This window comes from Stegodyphus dumicola, chromosome 7, assembly GCF_044657685.1.
Source record: "Stegodyphus dumicola isolate Sdum_Otavi_A_Nest chromosome 7, ASM4465768v1".
NCBI classification, from domain to species: Eukaryota; Metazoa; Arthropoda; class Arachnida; order Araneae; family Eresidae; genus Stegodyphus; species Stegodyphus dumicola.
In genome coordinates, this window is record NC_140774.1 from 156,564,020 (window position 1) to 156,578,531 (window position 14,512).

Here is a 14,512-nt window from a genome sequence, read left to right on the forward strand (position 1 = left end):
ATTATACATATTTTATTTTCTGTATTTATGTTTTTCAGTGTTAAGAATTCGCCTAATTTTGTAAGACGTACAATTCTTCTTGCGTATTTTCATTCCTACAGATTGACAAATGACACATCGTACTTACGCATGTTTTTACATCGCAAGTAAAATACTGTCAGCCAGGATTACATTTTATCCGTATCTTCAACGCAAGCAGGTTGCTAATATGACATGGTATTCTTTTATTTCACTTCATAGTAGAATTATTTATTTTGTTACGTCAAAACTTTTATCTTTAATTCGAACTATGTTTATTCGGCAAAAATTATTCGAACTTAAGATAAATATTATGAATTTAAAAGGAAATACAATTAATATTTTACAATTAAGATTACCTTCTAAATTTTAGCACTTTTTTTTCTTTTTTTTTCCCCCTTGCAAATGCCAGTCTAAGTCATTCTGTAATTAATGCAAGCATACAGCTTTTAAAAGGTAGCGAAGTGATTGAAGAGTCTAGGATTAGAGAAGTAATCTTAGTTATAATCGCTAATTTTTAATTTTATCCCAATCTAATGAATTTTTGAACAATTCAAACAAAAACAATTATATTTTATGAAAAAAGTTAACGATAAGCCAATGAATGTTTTATTTTACAAAATTTTGAAATATGGGATATCTGAAGTAAATAAAAGGAAATTATTATTAATTTAATTTCTTTTTTAAATAATACTTTAATAGAGCATTTTGAATTTTTATCACATATGTTTTGTCTTTCCGTTTTTCTTTTCTTTTTCCACTTCGTAACTGGGGGCATATACCTTTTATATTTAAGCCAATGCAACAGATCTACATATTTTTTTTTTCTTCTCAAAATGCATCAGACTCTTTATTTCGAATCAGTGCCAATCTAACTTCAGTGTTTGAAAGTTAGAACTGCCGGACCTGTCATAGATCTTTGCCTAAGTGCGTATAATGCTGCAGAAATTCGAAGTGCTCTCAAATCTGTAATGGAATTTCTCATTTTATTAAAGTAAAGTTGACTGTTAAATTATTGTACCTTTGCATAGTCGCATTAAAAATAAATAAAAAAAAATAAAAAATAAAAAAAAATAAAAAAATCTGAAATGTTTCAGATTTTAAATTACGTCCAAAGGGGCGTTTTTTAACATTTTGTGTGTTACCTTTCTTTATTTAAATATCATGTTCCTCGCACTTAAACCATAAGATCCACTGCAACAGCAATATCGCAAAATAGTTTTAAAACGAGCATATCTTTAGAATTTCCGATACAGAGACTCACGCGCTGGAGATAAAAATGTTTTTTCTGCACAACGTTGCCATTGCTCGCTTTGAAATCCTTGAGTTTGTTAATCAAAAATTCGTCAAAGTTTTAAAAAATAGGAAATCGATCATAAAACAAATTTCAAATTTCAAATTTGGTCTTCCACATGCTCATATTCGTTGGAGGATTACGTTATTCAAAATTCGATGACTCTATGTACCGTTGTTTTATCACAATACGAGAAATATACATACATTTATGCAGATTTTTCATTATTTAATTTCTTCAAATATAATGCAGGACTCTAACATTTTGTGGCAACAGTTTGAAAAGTGAACCGACATTTATGAGTCCGACGCAAAATGCCAAAACGAAACTAATAGTCCTTCGGGATTCAAATCCCTTTGGACTAAAAATATAAATTTAAATTTAAAAAATCTGAAATGTTTCATATTTTATTAGTCTCCCAAAAGGTTTGTTAGTGTTTTTTACGCTCTCGCTGCATTTGCAGCCTACATAGCTGCTGTTGCACTCACTCCTGATAACCCTTTTTTTAGGGCGGGGCTTTTTATCGTAGCTTTATTATTATTAAGCATCGATTCCTTCGACCTACGCATTATACAATTCAACAACAAAAGTCACAAAATTTTTTAAAGTAGCATAGCAATATTTGTTTAGAACTCCGGATGCAGGGCTAAGTGTCGGCATGTATTTTCCGATTTTTTTTTTTTTTTTTTTTTTTATCAGTCTTCTGATTTCATCATATCAATATTCAGTTTTCTTAGTAAGATGGCTTACAAAGCACTTTTTTGGGGGGGAGGCGGTTATTATTAACGTTTTGTGAGTTAACTTCATTTCTACTGCTGACTATTTAATTCGCAATGAGAGAAACATGAATAGATTAATGTAGATTCTTTATTAATTTCTTTAAGAATAATACAGGGCGATAGTAAATATAAATAATACAGGGCGATAGTTTTGTAGCAATAGTTTGAAAAGTATTTCTCCTTTTAAATTGAATCGACAAAATATCCCATTTCGAGAATAATAGCCCCTCTTGAGCTAAACAAAAGAGAAAGAGAATGGAAAATATTCAGCTGGGAGTAATAAAACAATTAAAAACTACCTCTGTATAAAAGTTGCAGTTCATTTCGGAATGCGTTTTCAAATTGAAAACTCAATATTTCATCAACTTGATGGTTAAATTAATGCATAAACTTTAGTGCAAATGTTTCTGTTGAATTATAGTGACTGGCAATGAAACATAAAGCGACGATCAATCTACATAAAGCTAAATAATAATTGAAAGTACAGATGGAAAGCGTTACTGACGTTCCTAAGTGCATATAACATCTTTTCCCATATCTGCTGTTACTCGAATTAGATTCTGTTGTGTCTAAGCTAAGGGCGTTCCTATCTAAGCATTCGTTTTGTTCAAAATACCTGAAACTTCATATACGTATGTGTGTAGAGACATAGGTTATTTCGAAGCAGGAGTCCTGAAAAATGAGCAATGCCCTCTCTGGAATTGGACCTCTCGAATACGCCCCTAGCGTGCTGACCACTGCACCACGAAGGCATACTAAGAAAGTGGGACACATACCTTATATACTCCTACTTTTAGAGAGCGACTGGGGTTTAGAAGTCCCCGAATCCTGGTATTGGATAATCATCATCCACCACCCTTTTAGTTCGGGCGCCACTGTAGAGAGATTAGGTTATTTCGAAGCAAGATTCGTAAAAAATGAGCAATGCCTTCACCGGAACTCGAACCTCGGATCTGTAGAATACGCGCCGAGCGTGCTGACGATTACACCACAAAGGCATGCTAAGAAAGGCGGGGAGAAATGCCTTATATGTGTACCTCTTTTTTCTTCCTCTCTCTAAATTTAAGTTTTATTTTAATTATAGTAGAAGCTGTCGTTTATACGTAACTATTTTTGATAATATTTACAGAATGATGACATTAATCGATCTGAAAAGTATTTTCGAACTGTCAATGAAATTTAGCTAATTTAATATAAATGTAACAAGAAAGACATAAATACTTATTCAAATTACGAATAAAGTTATTAAGAATTGATTGTCTGGAATTCTTGCGGAAAAGTTATTTTTTTTAAACTTTATAATGTTTCTGGAAATTATTTGATCAATGTTGTACCAATGCTGATCTGATCAATGCCGTGTTATATCTTATCAATGCCGTGATCAGTGCTGTGTTATTTGTTCAATGCTGATTTTAATACTCATACCTTATCTCAACATTGTAGGAAACTCACCGATTTTGCAGTCACCTTCTTAGGAACGTTTATTACATGGTACGCCTGAATTTATTCCAGAAAGCCACAAGCAGATAACTTCTGCCACTGAATCTGCAGCTTTCATCTATATCCATCGAAGCATTAAATTCCTCACTAGTCATACCAGTTTGAAAAGTTTTCAATTATTCATTTTTTTTTAAATTTTATCATTTATTAAAAGGTTGACAAGCTTTAAATTCAATTTCAAATTTCTGATAAATATTCCTATATGTGATGCAACTATCGGATCAAAGAAAATAAAAAAACCTGAATATCATTTTAAAATCTACTCATTCTTCTGTAATAACTTTTTCCAACACTATCGTCATTGTAAATATTAGGCAATATATCATTCCAACACTACCGTCATTGGGCAAATATATCAAAATAATAAAAGTGCAACATGTCAGAATTCGTAGTTAATTATTCTCAAGCCAAATTTAGCTGCTTCTTTTCTTAAAGTTATACTGATACATGCACTAAATTGGAAGTACATAAATAAAATTTGAAAAAAAAAATGAAGTTAAAAAAGAATGGTATACTAAATGTGAAACCGCCTTTTTTAAAACAAAAATTAATCTATGTAAGAATACCTATAATAATTAAATTTAAAAAACTAGCTTCTAAAATGAAAATATTGAGAAGAATAACTACAATCGAACCTTGCTGTAAAGAGTTCCCGGATAAAAAGAGCGAACTTTTTGGTTCTGTCCAGTTTCCTATACATTTAGTATTATTTCATTCCGTTATGGCGAACTTGCCAGAGGATGAAATTCAGATATAACGAATTGTATGGATATCTTCGAGTGGAACTTCTTTGGGTTATTCATATTTTTTCAAAATATTTGCGAGTTTTAACAAAAAAAATTTCCAATCGTTAAATTCTTCCGCGTTTATAATATTGAGATCCACATTATATATACCATCAATAAAGGAAAACACCTTTACTTTCCAAAACACAGGCTGTGTGAGGCAGATGTGATAACCAACGGTAGGAAAACAAGAAGCATACAACAAGCACATCTTAAGACAGCATAGGTATGCTCATGATCACTGAAACAAAAAACGTGAATAATTCTCCAACTCCATTAAAATTCTTTCACTGAGCTACCAGGCAAAGCTCTATTCAAGACTATTCCTGTGGTGGAAATTTTGAAATTTTCATTATTCAGGGAAAGAAGTAATGAGCCTGCGGTTTTGAAGTTGATACTTCTTTAAAGGAATGAAAAGTTCTGACCTTATCTGCTTGCTTTTGTCTTCGTATAAATGCTGTCCAAGTTTCATTCTCCGAATAGCTTTTTGCATTCTTTAGACTTTTCGCTAGACGTAAGATGTTCTTTGTAAAGACTTGAATCTCTTTGTTGCAAACATAAAATTGTTGGAGGAAATGATGATATTGCTATAGGACATACTGGGAAGATCTCTCTAAATACTGGATTAGGCACTTCGATAACAAAATTACTGTATTATTTCATGTTTCTCAGTAGAGCAAAACTCTACTCTGTAACCAAATTTGACGTTCTGTCTACATTCTGTCTCAAAACTTTATCCCGAAACCGACCTGTAAACGTACAGCTTCTTTATTTAAGATAAGGTGAATGCTATCTGGCAAATACAAAATGGATGCATACAAATAGCTATCTGCCAGAAATACAATTTATCCATATATAGTTGGTACCACATGCAAAAATGAATTTGGATACGAGGAAAAAGTTGAGAAAAGTGGACCTTAGAAGATGTTGAAGAAGCATCATGGAAATGGTTTGCCACTCAGAGAAGTCGTAATCTGCCAATATCGGGACAAATGCTTTAGACAAATGCCAATGAATTTGTCAGAATTTTGGAGAGACTAGAAAAGAACGAACAATAAATTTATTTAATAACTGCGTGTAATTATACTGAAACTATATATGAATTTTAATTAGAGTTCTTTTGAAAGATTTGACCATGTTAATCATTTTTTTCCTTATGCATCATTCAATTTTTACACGTTTTTGGAAGATAATCCATTTTCTTAACAGATCTGATATAACGAACCAAACATTCGGTTCCTTGAAGTCCGTTATAGCGAGATTCGATTGTATGTAAATTTATAAAATGGCAAAAACACAGCTCCATATATTTCGTTGCAAATAATTCTAAATCCCAAAAGTAAAATATCTTTTCAGAAGGAACGTAAAGCGTATGAAAGGTCCGTAATAGAAGAGAAGCAGCGAGGTGAAATACTTTGTAATACATACAGTAAAATGACAAAAGAATAGCACGTCAGAAAAGAGAAGTATTTCTATTATTTGGTAGGAAATACTTTTCTCAAAACCTTTTATCATTGAAAAGTCATGAATTCCTTAGAAGTGGGTTTTTTGTTTGTTTGTTTATTTGTTTGTTTTGTTTCACATTTTCGGTAAGCACAGTTGACAGACATTCCGTGTACTTTAATGGCTTTTTATTAACTCGACCTTTACTTGCTCATATGCAAAATTTCAAGTCAACACGGAGACTGGAGTTCTCGCGATTTAACAAATTTCATGGGACATGGAAATTTTTTGTAGTTCATATACTACTTAAGACTCATTCATATATTTAAGTTCATTTCCTTAAAATGCGTAACAGAATACAATTGTTTAAAGCATAAAAGCACTACAAAATTTTTATTAGTGAAGCTAACTGAAAAAGTACATCGATAAATTTTACACGGTTTTCTACGGATTTGATTTGCGTAAAAATTCAGATTTGTGACTCTACAAAAGACGTATGCATGCTCTACGATCGAACTTAAAAATTAATATTTAAAGATTTATCTATGGAACCCAAATTAGCAAATAATATCTTATGAACAACGGAATTGAAATGAGTTTACGATACAGTACGGACTCTCAACGCCTAGAACACTCTTTTTTCTACAAACATTAAAGTTCTGATTTAAAAAGTGATTTACTTTTATTTAAAAAACCTAAATTAAACGCTACGCTCTTGCTTACAGAGATTGTACAACTTCCGGAGATCAAAGTACTAGTAAAGGTCAATTGTCTGAGCGTTTATTATGCAGTTTATTGCTCTTTTAATACTAGCTTAACTTTCTTTTCTCCCTAATTAAAAATTTAAAATTCTTCCCAGTAGCGTGCCATGATTTTCAACAAAGGGGACTAGGTATGAAGAAACATTATAATGCTCTCTAAGCTATCAACCATGTCTCCCGACGGTTTTTGGTCTTCTGTGATGGATTTTCTGTGATGGTCTTCTGTGATGGATTCTTAGGGGGAGAGGTATGGCTCAGTTTAAATGTTTAATTATATTTTCAGAATTAAACGTTGGTATACTTAGTCACTTAGAAATTGGTAATTATAAATTTGTAAAAGTCAACAATTTTACTTATTTGGGAACAGAGATAAATAATAAAAATGTGTTGGCCCCAGGATTATATAAAAGAATCGTTGCTGCAAATAGATGTTTTTATGCCCTGAAGAGTTATTTAAAATCCAGCTTTCTTAAATTAAGAATTAAATTGCTTCTTTACAAAAGTCTTATAAGGTCTATCTTGACTTATGCATCAGAGACTTGGGCATTGACTTTACGTCATGAGGAAATTAGGAATTTTTGAGCGAAATATCTTGCGTTGCATTCTTGGTGGGGTCTAAGTGAAGGGATCATGAAGAAGAAGATATAAGTTAGAACTCTATAAAATTTAAAAACAACCTGATATTGTAAAATTCGTCAAATTACAGAGACTTAAATGGGCTGGCCATCTGGCTAGAATGAATGAATATTGTTGTTGCAAGAAAATCTTTCTGGCAAAGCCTATGGGAAACAGACCCCAGATAAGATGGATTAATTGTGTCGTAAAAGCTCTTAATATTTTAAAGGTTAAACCTGGAAAACAGTTGCCAAACGTAGAGATGCCTGGAGAAGGCCAGGGCCCACCCAGGGCAGTCTTGCCATTGAAGAAGAAACATTGGTACTTCAGAAGTGGTCGCCCTAAAGTAGCACTTTAGTATTTCTTTAATCTGAATAAGAAGACTAATGAGTACAGTAATGAATTATATAATCAGATAAATTTATGAAAATCGCATGAGGAGGGGATATTATGCCATAACAAATGAACAATATTTTAATTTATAGGATGCCATTAAATAGTAATTAATTTAAAACATTTCTACTTCAAAACGTACACAAGACCAGCAAATCAAACTCCTTCTCAATTTGCATGTCGCTAATCATTTTGAAACTGTATTAACATTCCCTTTTAGAATTTCGTTATAATGTTGTATAAATGAGGTTATATGAGCTATATCAACCTTGTTGTGAGAATTTATTTTTTCTTTTGAAAATGCAACATCCCAAAGGATATGATAGACAAGCAATCTCCGTAATCTTAAAATTGCTGCGTTGATTTGTTTTCATGAAAGCGAACTTAAGTATAGCATTAACGTTAATTAATTTCGCTTGTCATGATAAAATTCAAATTTCTTATAAATCTACCGCCTGTGGTTAATAGTGTGTCTAAGGTGGCTAGAGAACGTGTGTAAAGTACCAAGCCCTTTCGGGCGTAGACCCGACGCAACAACGAGTATGTACGGATTTGGGCGATAAAATGACTACTCCCGAACGCCCCAGTTTCCCAGTAAAGGTATAATACCGTTCCTTTAATTCTTTATAAGAACTTATTTAAAGGTGTTGCTGCCTAAAATGTTAGCTGGTAGTCTAGGTATCGTAGTCCATTGACGACACGTTATTTGTTTTTCTTTTTGCCTTTAAAAAGAGATTAAGATATAATGAACAAAGAATATCGATTTAAAAAAAAAACCCACAGGATGAATAAATTTTGTTAAATAAATGTTTAGCTGCCTGTGGATTAAAGTTCTAATTAGCCATCAACTTATGTTACTCGCCACAGAATACGAAACATGTATTCTTTTCAATGATTTCGGGTGCATTTAAGTGAATAAATGCGTTTGATTATTGCTGAAACATGAAAAGATTATTTTTAAAAAATTGAAGCAATCGATTCCATAGAAAAAGCAAACCCAGCTTATGAAAACTTTCAGAACACTTGTTAATTAGAAAAAAGACACCCATCGCAAAATTACTCAAAAGCAAGGAATCAATAAGAAAAATGTCGATGTCTACAAGAAAGATGCAAAAACAGCGAAAATGATGAAAGTAAACAGCACTGATTCAGTTGTCTGCGAATGGACTTTTCATGTACTACGTGATAAAATATTCCTTCTAATGGAAGGATTTGCAAAAATAGGCTATAGCAGTTGAATCTGTAGAAAAAGCTTCTCATGGATGGATAGCGACATTCCAAATCAGATAGCACTGACACTAGGCAGTAGATTTTGAGTTGGTAATAATAGCAATTAAAAAAGTTGAAAGCTTAGGTATAAATTTCCATTTCAAAGACATTAAAGAACGAAACCTATCTCTTTCTTATAATATTGCAAAGAAAAAAGTGCTTGAACTATCAGAAGTGCATTGTAGGTGTTCTGAAAGAACAACTGATAGTGACACCGCATTACTTTCTGACTAAGGATTTTTTGATAAATGGCTTTTACAAGAAAAGCAAAAAAATGTTAAAGTTTTTTAAGATAACAAATCCTTGTAAATATGGTGCATAGTAGGAAGCCAACTACTCAACTTGGATGATATCTGAAATACTGATGAAACTGCTGACTGAAATTACTCCAAATATTTCAAAAGTTTCACTCATCAGGGATAATATTGCATCCCAACCAAATACAGTAAAAATGAGAAAAAAAAAATGTAATTTTTATTTTCATGTACGAAGTAGGAGAAGAACTGTAATCGCGAAAAATTTCGGGCACCGTATTTCAACGGAAATATCCATTTTGACTTAGTTTTGAAAGACCATTTACATCCTATTGTTTTTCTTCCCTTTGGTAAATCAACTAATTCTCAAGTGTTGTTTTCTTCTAGTGAATTAATTTCTTTTCGAACAGTGGTCAGCCATTTTCTTTTTTTCATTTTCTTCAAAAGTTTGAATTTCCTTCCAGGTTTAGGGTTCGGGGAAGATTGGATATTTTGCCTGGAATCCGTAGCGATCAGGAGGTTTACCTTTTGTGATTCTGTTCGATCTTCTTAGTTGTAAAGGTTCTTCTCCTCTTTTTTTTTTTTTTTTTTTTTTTTTTTTTTTTTTTTTTTCGGGTTCTGATATTTCTTCCTTTTCGGGTTCTATTTTTATTTCTTCCTGTTCTGAGCCTTCTTCCTTAGAATTTGCTTCATCCTGGTTAAAAGAAACGCTTACAGGCTCGTTAGTTTTAGTGTCTTCTATAAATCGCACAGATCGACTTATGATTTTGTCTCCAGGAATTAAAATTTTGCAGTCTTTACTTCTGCTGTCGTAGCCGACGAGTATTCCTTCTATAGCAGTATCATCGAGTTTACCTCTTTTAGATTTATGGATGTAAGCAAAAGCCTTGCACCCGAAAGTCTTCAGATGAGAGAGGCTGGGTTTGTTGTTATTTCATAATTCATATGGTGTTTGCCATTTGGTTTTGTAGTTAACGTTTTTACTTCTCTCCCGAATTTATTGCTTGTAAGAGCAATAAATTGTTTTAGTTCAAAAATTACGTCATTTTTCTTTTTCATTAGGTAAATCATTGTGAACCTTCTGTAATCATCAATAAAGGTTACGATGTATAGGTGTAAACTGACAAACGGTGTTTGTACTGGTCCTACAACATCAGTGTGAACGAGTTCTAGCGGTTTAGATGCTCTGATTTTCGATTCTGTGGGATACGGGAAATTTCCATTTACATTTTATGCACTGATGCATTTGGTATCATGTTTACATTTATCTAGTTTAATTTCTTCAGCGAGTTCTTTGCTTACAAGTTGTTTGATCGCGTCATCATTTCTGTGACCAAGTCGTCTATGTCAAAGTTGAACACAATTCTCATTTTTGCACTCAAATGCTACATGAGCTGACGGTTCATTATTCCTGTCGATTGGTTTAATTTGGTAAAGATTGTTAGTTGCATGACATTCTAGAATAATCTGATCTCCTTTCGTGATCATACATTTATTTCCTTCAAACAAAACCGAAAGTCCTCTTTCCGTTATTTTTTTAATTAAGTTTAAATTCGTTTCTTATTCAGGAGCGTATAAAACTTCCGATAAGAGAACTTCAGTTATATTTTGTTTAGCATTTCATGTTTTAAAATGGACAGTTCCTATCGCCATTGATTTATACATTGCCCATTCGCAGTTATAATATCTGACGGATTTATGGCTTCAAATTCCGTGAAATATTTTTTGTTATTTACTATATGGCTACTTGGCCCGATTCATCGCAGTTACACACATTCTTTGCTTGTCGTGTTTTAAAATTCGCGTACGTTTTCTTTGAGTTATGGCGCGCTTCACGTTTTTGTTTCGATTTTAGATGATAACGCTGTGATCTAAAATGGTTATGTTTATGATAATAAGAACAAAACTTTTCTCTCTTTATCTTTTTTTGAAATGAAGCTTTAAATGCCTTTGAATCTGATGAATTATTTTCAACTCTCCTGTTAAATTCGTCAATTAATTTCCTTTTTAAGAATTTTGGATTCACTTCCGATTCTCTCTCGCTTCAAGAGCCGCAATGAGCGTACCGTAAGAATTAGTTCATTGAACAAAGCAAAGGTGCTGAGACGTGTTCGTCTTTTATATCCTCATCTATTGATTTGAGTTTATCGACTAACTCCAGTAATGTATTTATATGTGTTTGCATATTTCCGTCTTCCTCAAGCTTCAAACTGTAAAGCTTTCGCAAAAGAAATAATTTAGTTGAGAGATTAGATCTTTCATGTACCAGCCTGAGTTTTCTTAGGTGGTTTTAGCAGTAGTTTCATGTTTAATGTGAATTATTTGGCTGTCTTCGATAAATAAATTTATCATCGCGCGACATTGCCGATCCTGTTTACTCTCTTGTTCTGTAATAGGGCTTAGAGAAACATCTTCGATTACAACGTAAAGGTCCTCCTTTATTAGTAGCATTCGTGTTTTGAATTTCCATGTTGAATAGTTGCTGGAATTCAGTTTTACAATTTGCATTTGACTTGAATGCAACATTTTTGTATCGCAGAAAAATTTATTTTCGGTTTTGATATGAAACTACAGTTTAGACTTTACAGGGTTTTTTTTTATTATTATTATTATTTAATTAAGCTATGATCTTTTCACCTCAGTCTCATAATCTTCTGCTGTAAAACATTTTTTATAGCCTCGCTATTTCACAACAAACTAATAAAAGTAGAGAGTAAAATGATTCCTCTTACCTTGTATTCAGCGCAGCATCAGCGAGATCATAGCTAATTGAAACGTGTAAAGCAAAAAAAAAAAAAAAAAAAGTTGTAGACGGTAATTGAAACACCATAAACACATTTTATTGATACATGAAAATAGACTCATGTCTATAAATTAAGGATAATGCAAAATCAGGCAAAGGAAGAGTTAGAAGCAAAACAAATTTGACTTATTTGTAAAGCTTATTTATTAAACAAAAGGTAAAGAGCAAAAACATATGCTTTATGTTTGATATTATTAAAAAAATTAGCGATTTTTTCTCCCTGGAGCAAATTACAAAAAAAAAACCTGTTTACAAAAAACCAATATTACATGGTTGGTATTGATTGTTAATACATCGTATGTCTCCCAGACGATGCAATACAGTCCGTACAACGCCTACGCATGCTGAGAATCAAATTATCGATCTGATCTTGGGGGATATTACACCATTCAAAAAGCAATGCTCTCGAAGTTCCGGTAGACATGTAGGAGGAGGTTGACGGGCTGCAACTCGTCGGCCAAGCATGTCCCACACGTGCTCTACTGGATTCAAGTCCGGTGAGAATGCTGGCCAGTCCATACGGGTGATATCCTCCGATTGAAGGCATTCGCTTACGATGTTTGCACGGTGAGGACGGGTGTTGTCATCCATAAACACAAATTGTGCGCCCATGGCGCCCCTAAACAAACGTACATGTTGTTCCAGAATGACGTCCCGATAGATTTGGCTTCTCATGGTTCCAATTTGAACATGCAGGTCAGTTCTGGAACCCAGAATAATTCCACCTCAAACGAGCCCTCCTGCACCACCGTAACGGTGTCGTTCAATGATGTTTTCTTGAGGGTAACGGGTACCTGGAGCTCTCCATATGAAAGTCCGGCGAGAATCAGACTGCAAGCTAAACCTGGACTCGTCGGAAAACATCACACAAGCCCACTGTTGCGGTGTCCACAATGCATGCTCTCTACTCCAGGCTAACCGCAGGCGACGGTGATTTGCAGTAAGTGGAACGCATCTGACAGGTATACGAGCATATAGACCAATCTGCCCTAAGCGTCTGTACACGGTCTGCCTTGAAATTGTCGTACCAGTGGCTGAAGAGAGCTGAGGAGACAGGTCTGAGGCTATGCTCCGCCTGTTTCTTTTGGCAGTAACTGCCAAATACCGGCCCTCAATCGGCGTTGTAACTCTGGGGCGACCTGTGCTGTAACGTCTACTCACATTACCATCATCTTGGAATCGTTGCCAAAGCCTGGAGATGACACTCTGGGCAATTCCAAGTTCGTCTGATACTTCCAGTTGGGTACGCCTACATTCCAGACGGCCGATAATTCTACCACATTAAAAAATCATCCAAACGCGTCCTTTGTGTCATAACTATTCGGTTATTGCACTGAAATGCTTATAAGCTCCTGCGAACAATTTTACTTCTTTGCCTGTATTCCTTGTATATCACTCTCTTACACTCTCGTCATTGTGACGTACCATCTGTGTCATCTGGTTACTTCCTGAAATTTGCATATGATTCTTGAAGATGTGTGTAGTGATTTTACAGGTGATATATTTATTTTAGAGTTCGATTTCCGCGTGGCTCCGAATTATCCTTAATTTATGGACATGAGTGTAGATTAAGATTCGTTAGTATTCAATTACATATCGAAAGGAAGTTATATAATAGAGAGTGTCATATCACTGCCCTTTCCTGAACGAGTGAGAAAAGTAAGTCAGAGAAAGAAACGAGTTACACAATTAACTCCTTTGCAGGGTGTCCAGATTACACTGTTTATCGCACTATTGGCGACAGTCCATCACTATTTGCATACCAACAGTAATTACAACTAAAAATTAATGGAAATTAATCATAGCTACTTATCGGTCTTGAAAGTACAAATGCTTAAATAGTATGCACAGTGTATATAAAAGTCCTTACGCTGATTTTATTTTCGAAACCGTTAATTGTAACCATACAATATCAATTACAAAAATGCTTTAAGGTAAATATTCATATTTGGACATTTTTAATTAAAAAAATCAGTTTTTATTAAATTAGAAAATATAACTTTTTATACAGTACCCCAATCTCTGTAGTTGTAATTATTAAAAGTTTATACTCATATAGGGCTTGACTTGCTTGGGGAACATAAATTAGTTTCAAACGCTAACAGACTTGAAACGAATTAAGGCTTCGTCTGAAAAGAACTATAGAGTCTTTAAATACTTTTAAAACAAACCTTTTTATTAAACCAGAAAGTTTAACACAAACGCACGACTCGGGTTTGACAAGCCCAACCACCATTTGGGGCCAGGTAACTTGAAAAGTTAAACTAAGACTATAAGGTATTTCACCCACCTTCTTAGCATGCCTTCATGGTGTAATGGCCAGCACACTCGGCGAGCATTCGAGAGGTCCGAGGTTCGAGTCCCTGCGAAGGCATTGCTCATTTTTCTCATCTCCTGCTTCCAAAATAACCTAATGACTCTACAAATCTAATAAATTAAACTTAGTAGCCAAAGACAACATAAATTGATTTACGGGAAGTTGGCTCAAAATTCTCACAAGCGTAACAATTTAAATATCGCCAGCTATAACGCAACGCCGAAAAATTACAATCTTATAAGCACTAGGGAAACCTAATAAAGTGGCCTTGCGAGGCAAAA